Genomic DNA, 6,813 nt, shown 5'->3' with positions numbered 1-6,813 from the left:
TGAGGCCACCCTGGCGGCGGGAGAGCGAGGAGCTGGGGGCCCCGCGCTGAGCCCGCCCTCGCCTCACCTGGCGCAGGTAGGTGTGGCCGCGTCCTCTCTCCGGTCCGGACTTTCTGGTGAGGAGAGGAGGTTACGGGGGACGACGCGCGGCGTTCAGGCCTTTTCTTGTTCTGCCTTTCTTGTGTGCCCAGTTACACCGGGTCGGTGCCCGCAGGGCCTTCACCGGCGGAGGTAAAAGTGTTAAGCCATGTGAGTAAATACAGGTGGGTTCGCTCCTGAACCTGCCGGCGCTCGGGATCCAGAAGCTGCGCCGGGAGAGAGGGGCTCGGGCCTGGGAGGAGGGGCAGAGGTCAGACGGTGCGGAAAGTGACCCGGGCACCCCAGGGCGCCCAGCCCACCAGGGAGCGCGGAAAGTGCGGTCGCGGCCCGGCCCTCGGGAGACGCGAGACTGGGCTCAGGCACAGCGCGAGGAATTCGATCTTGGAGCTAGAACATGTTCGTTTGGCCATTTACACGAATCCACTGGAAAATGCCGCAGTGTTTATCATAGTTACTCAAAGTAGAAATGTCCCAGACGTCTTATAAGCTTAGACAAATCTTTTACTACAGAAAGAAACAGCAGTTGCATTCAAACACCAAACTTTCTGAACCACTACTAACATTTAGCATAATTACTCTTGTGGGTACATTTTCATTGTCAAGTAATTTACTTAGCCAATGAACTTGGAGAGCAAGAAAGTTTTATGTAGTAAAATGTAAATTTGAGTTAAGAATTAAGGGTGTTTCTTTTTGTTTGTTGGTTTGTTTTTGGCAATATGGCTCCAAAAGCGTAAGCCCATCTAAAAACTATAAAAATGCAATCCATTCTTTTGTTTGAATGTTCAAGGACTAGAAAGACGATTGGAGAAGTGAGAGTTTGGCTCTTTTTATGTTGGAAACAGTGTTGCAAAATATTTTATGAGTTTTGCCTGACTTACCAAAGATTCAGTTGAACTCAAGTAGAACTGTTGACTGGAAGACTTTTACTTTTCTTTTTCTTCTCCTTCTTCTCCCTCCTCCTCCTCCTCCTCTTTTTAAAAACCTTCAAAGCATTGCAGCGTGTAGTAAAAAAACAAAAAGAGAAAAAGAGTTGAAGATGTGCCACATCTGATTCTTCATAAAAAAAAAAAAAGAACCGTTTAATCCCTGAGAGTTCCTGGAAGAAATGGAATTGATTCTAGCATCTGACTTCTTTGTCTTAGTAGGGACAAATTCATTGCCTTTACAGAGGCAGCATTTTAATTAAATGCAACTAAATACATTGATGTCCTCCTTCTCCCCAATGAAAGTCCGAGCAGTGCATAGATAGAATTCTATTTGCTCAAAAAGGCTTAAATATATGTAAATTATTACGTGTTTTAAGTGAGAAATCTTTGTCAGTTGAAATTATTTTATCAAATCATTTTGTTCTATCTGAATGGCACTTTTGTTTTGACGTATTTAGAAAAATCTTGCATTAAAACAGAAATTGATTTGTGTTATCCCCTGTATTTGAAGTGCACTTTAAAGTGTATTTGAATGAGAGATTATAATCAAATTACTTGATTTATGTCTTATCCTCTTACTCTTCTATCTTGGATTTGAACAGGTTGAATTTGAACACTAGGAGAAAAGAGATTTTTCCACTGAGGGACTGTGGGAAGATTTTTTAAAAAGCCTCTGTATTTGAAGTGAAATATAAAATAGGATTTTATAATAGCCTTAATAACTAGAAAGTTTTAAGCTAGGATAAAAATGGGGTGTATACTTTAGGTCTTTATCTTTCCTGAGAGATGAAATTGGTGGAAACGTTATTTTATTGCTAGATTTGCACTTTAGAAATCAATCACCCTGATCTTTGTTCAGCTCCTATTTGATATTCTAAATGCGGGTCTAATCTCTCTGCTTTTTTTAACGGAAGACTTCTTAGTAGAACTTCACTTATTTAGCACATTGTTTGCCCATGGTTATAATCCAATATGCTTGTGCCAAGGTGTATTTTGGAATTCAAGCTTTTTCAGAATTTGGAATGAAAATTTAGAATCTAAATTTCAGAATTGAGAAAGACATTGCTCAGAATTTAGGAAGGTAAACATACATGTTGACCCTGCCGGTTACATGCCATTCCAATATTGTCTGGAGAGAATCCTGGAATTCCATGCATTAATATTTCTGCACTTTTACATTTAAGAACATGAATTCTGACTAAGTGGAATGAAGACTATAAATAGCTGTGTGTCCGTTTAGAGCAGGTGTTATCACTACAAGAGCTTCTCTAAAACTTACCAAAAAAAAAAAAAGTCGTGTTTTTCAGAACTTTTTAGAGCTGAAGCTGAGGGACTGAGTCTGTATTAGACTCCTTTGAACTATGGTTTGCTTTTGAAAGCAAAGTGCATTTGTATTGCTCAATACTTCACACTTTCCAGTAATTAGAAGGGCAGTTCCTCTCTCTTTAGGGAGTCTAAAATAGCAAGATTTTACTGAATCTTCAATCATATCGATCAAAATAGAGGTCCTTCAAGTAAGAGTGGATGTCTCATCTTTGTAATATAATTTCAAACAGCAGAGTTTCTGACAGTCTACGATTTTAGAGAAAGAGAGAAGTTACTTACAGGAGGGGTTACTGTCACCCTTTACAACTGCAGCCTGTCCATGGAAGAAATATTATTTCCTGTTAACTTTGCAACCAGCTGGGTTTGTGTCCGTTATCGAAGACTACGTGATGGCTGATTTTTACTTTCTCAATTTTCCCTGTATAGATTTTTTTCCAGCTACCCCCTGACTTTTCTACTCTTGCTTTGCTGGTTTCAACATTTTCCCCTACTTCTGGATTGGTTTATCTGTAACTGAGTGGAGAAAACAATAACAACAACAGGAATTTAGGCCTTTGGGGAAGAATTGTTTTAAAAGCCTACACATTGAACATTACTTTTTCTTCTAAAGCAACTAAAATCAGAGGGCAGAGTCCTAATGAGAGATTGTAATCAAATTGCCTGATTTGTGTCTTATCACCTTCCTCTTCTACTTAGATTTGAACAGGATGGATTTGAACACTAGGAAAAAAGGGTTTTCCACTGAGGGATTGTGGGAAGATGTTTTAAGAACTAGTCTGATTGGATTTTAGGAAAGCTCATTCATTTTGATATGATGTTATCAGGGAAATTTTTGGTTTGCTTATAATTTTATCTGACCAAATGTTAACTTGCATCAATTTCAGGTTTTGTTTTTTTGTTTGTTTGTTTTTTGCCTTTATGAATCAATTGTGTACGTTTTGCCCTATGTCTCTTAAAAGGTGGTTATACTGGAATCTTAAAGACAGTTGAATTTAGCCAAGGTCAAAGATACCCAAAGAAAGAATATTTTGTTTATGTTATAGTACGTTTAACAAATCCAAATGGCTCTTTTGATTCTTTTCTTTCTGGGAAACCACGTATTGATTTCTGGCAGCTGGCCGAAGGCAGATGGTGGTGGAGCAAGTGAAGACAGTTAAGAATGTTGATGATGACTGGATTACTGAGGAGTACTGTGAGCTTTCTGGTCCTCTGCTCAGAGGTATCTAGCACTGAAACTGGGATCCTGGCTCTGGGCTGGAGAGGTGCTTCCAGTCACTGCTGTCCTGGAGTGCTGGAAGGGAGTATAGGTGTGAGGATACAGTGGGCCTCTAGCCTGGGATGCAGAGTGGGAGATGTCTTGACCCGAGTGAAAACCTTGCAGGCAAGCTGCAGGTCTACCGAACAGGGTGAGGGAGGCTCTCAACCTGGATACTGTGAACTGGGGAGAGAATGTAAATTCAACAGGAGGAGGGCTCATGGCAGAGATTTAGGGAAATCCACAGTTTAAATATTGCTTTACTTAAGTATATTCTGCCTGATTATAAGTAGCATTTGAATGTTCAACATACGACCTTTCATTTCCCTCCTTCATTGGTTTGTCTTAACTGGTAAATCTTTATTTTACTTTGGTCAGCCTGGTAGTTTATTAATATTACATCTATCAGTTCCTGTTGAGTTGACATGAAAATGTTTTGGTGTGACTTAAGTTGATTTCTCTTTTTGTTTAATTTTAATTTGTAATGAGTTCCTGTTTTCATTCTGCCCATCTTTTGGTACTGCTTTGAGTTAATTCCTCTAGAATTCTCATTATTTCCTTGTGATTGGCGTATTTTCAAAGTTTTTTTGGTGTACTAATTTTAAATAGTGTTTCTTGACACTGAGAATTCAGGACTTGGGAGTTTTAGACCACTGTCACCTTCCACTCCTCACACCATCCCAGGATAATTATTCTCTCATTTGAGGTTAGGAAGTTATTTGGTTTACTTTATTATGGTTATATAAATATAGTTTACTGCTAAAGCAAGGTATATCATTCCATTTTTTTTCTTGTACCCCTTTTTGCTTTTCCTGGGGTAACGCCTTGCTTTGTTTTTGTGGTTTCTTAGTTTGCACTATGCCTATCATCGTTTCCTTCCCAACTTTCTGACATAAAGATGAAAGCCCTATTGACACAATTTTCTACAGTGTCAGATACACCGAGTAATCTCATGGTTCCATTTTTCTTTCTTTTTTTTCTGGAATCTTCCATCTTGTTCTTGTCTAACAGTTGCTCTTCGGTTTTGCTCTTCAGTTATTACATATAATAATACCTGAAGAATGTTTGGGGGTTTTTGGTGTGGGATTTTTCTTCTTTTTTCTTTTTATAGAGATGGGCTCTCACTATGTTGCCCAGGCTAGTCACAAACTCCTGGGCTCAAGCAATGCTCTTGCCTCGGCCTCGCAAAGTGCTGGGATTATAGGCATGATCCACTGTGCCCGGCCCTATGGGGAATATTTGTTGACCAAATATGTTTTCTGTAAATTGCTTATCATACTCTTTGTTGTACCATCTGTGGCATTAATATGCCTCTTGTCAACACTCACCTACATTTTACCTGTTGTAAATCCACTGTCATAATTATTGAAAATATTTCTCCAGAGCTTTTTAATTCTATGGTTATTTATTTATTGTAGCATAGAACTTTCATGATTTCTTCCATCAGGGTGCATTCTGAATCATGCTTAGTGAAAGATGATTTTTAACTCTACTTTAACAGTTAGCATCTATGTTTTACATCAGTGTCAATGTCACTTTTGTATTAGATACGAAACCAACATTTTATTATTTGAGTGATGAGGATGCTTATTTTTGTGGAAATGGAGATCCCATGAGACTTTAAGCAGATTGCTGGCCTTCTCCTCAATTTCCTTGATTGATTCCTGAAGTGGACACTGCAATGCTAAGTGGAATTCCCCAGGAAGCTTGCTCAAGTAAGCATGAGAAATGCTGGATGGAATGAGGTGCAGCAAGCAGGGATAAATATCATGGGCATCTTCAGAGCCTTTGTGCAGGTGACGTGCACAGGGATTCTCTGAGAGGAGCTGTCTCAGCCAGTGGTCCTACACTTCCATGACCCTGCAGTGCATTTGTTCTTAGAGTGGCTTTCAGGACGGGCTCTACCACAGCCTCTTTGGGAAACACTGTGTGGCCTCTTGCTCCTCCTTCACAAGCTCCTTAGGCTTTGCTTGGTAGAGGCAGAATGCTGTGGTTGTTTTCATCTGAAATGCTAACAATATATGAATTATTTGGTGGATACAGTGCCTCGAAGTGACGTTTATTGAATATTTTTGTAGCTAGTGGTTGAGAGTAAGAGTCTGAGGCCCCACTGCGTTCAAGTCCCCCTTCTTTATTTGTAAGCTATTCTTGAAGCTTTTGTAAATGGAGCAGTCACTGGGGGCTTCGCTGTGATACCTAACGGAGACCATGCCTGCAGTGCTTGGTACCTGGTGTGTGGTTAAAACTGACATAACTGTCAGAGCCTCTCCCAGGCGGGCTGACTCTGGGAATCTGCCCTGCAGTCTTGGAGGGAAGGCGCATCCAGATAGGTTTCAGATGAGCCACTACAATTGCCAAAGTTAGTTTCTCTGACCTCCAAGATGGGAGAGCTTTCTAATATTTTCTTTTAGAAAAATTGTCAATTGCATAACTGATACATGAGTACATATCCTTCAGTACAGGATTCAGATAGAGTGAGCAACAGAAAGGCCCTTCTTAACCTCCACCCTCAGTCCCAGCCCTGCCCCCAGTCACACTATGGGGGAGCAGTTGGAGCTCTAACCTCCCCTTTCGTCCCTTGCATTCCTGTGTGTATGTGTGCACATCTTCAGAAGACATAATGGTGGGGTGTGTATGTCTTCTTAATACCTTTATCTCTCTGAAACTTTCTTTTTTATTAACAATATGTTGGGGTGTGGGGAGGTCTCCATATTCGGTGATTATTGTATTTTTTATGACAGTCTAGAATAGGCATGTGGATTTGTTTTCTGGTTTTTGATATTATAAACAGTGCTGCAGTGCATGCACTTTTTCTTTTCATTCTTTCCCTCTCCTTTGCCATTTGCACTGTGTTTGCATGAAACCATCAGGTAAACCTTTATCTCAAGGAAGCCCTTCATCCCTGTCCATCCTGTTCTTCAGCCCATCCACTTAATTTTTCTATGATTATTTTAGCAAGCAGGTGGTTAATTTCCAAGGAATGTAGTTACTTCTTTGGGATTTTTTTTTAAGTGATGTATTAGGTTGCTGTGTATTTTATCACTTGTTTAAGTGCACCATTATGCCTGTCTCCTGGGGCATCAGTTCATCTGCTTGCATGCTTTGTGCCTCTCTCTCCTGGTGTCAGCTTTCCTGATTATTATTATTATGTCAGCTGGGTATTTTTAGGTACCCTAGGCGTTAGTCTTTTTTTTTTTTTTTTTTTTT

The 6,813-nt window shown here is 40.0% G+C and overlaps 1 protein-coding gene across 2 annotated transcripts in view; it reads left to right on the top strand.

Annotated features, from left to right (window-relative positions):
- The window catches only part of SYK (spleen tyrosine kinase), a 95,742-nt gene continuing 88,929 nt past the window's right edge, over window positions 1-6,813 (top strand). For both annotated transcript variants that reach the window (XM_011948009.1, XM_011948007.1), the window contains exon 1: window positions 1-76. The gene's annotated coding sequence lies outside the window, so the exon portion shown is untranslated. The remainder of the gene's footprint in view (window positions 77-6,813) is intronic.

This window comes from Colobus angolensis, unplaced genomic scaffold, assembly GCF_000951035.1.
Source record: "Colobus angolensis palliatus isolate OR3802 unplaced genomic scaffold, Cang.pa_1.0 Scaffold272, whole genome shotgun sequence".
Taxonomy (NCBI): domain Eukaryota; kingdom Metazoa; phylum Chordata; class Mammalia; order Primates; family Cercopithecidae; genus Colobus; species Colobus angolensis.
This window is presented reverse-complemented; position numbering and strand designations above follow the sequence as displayed.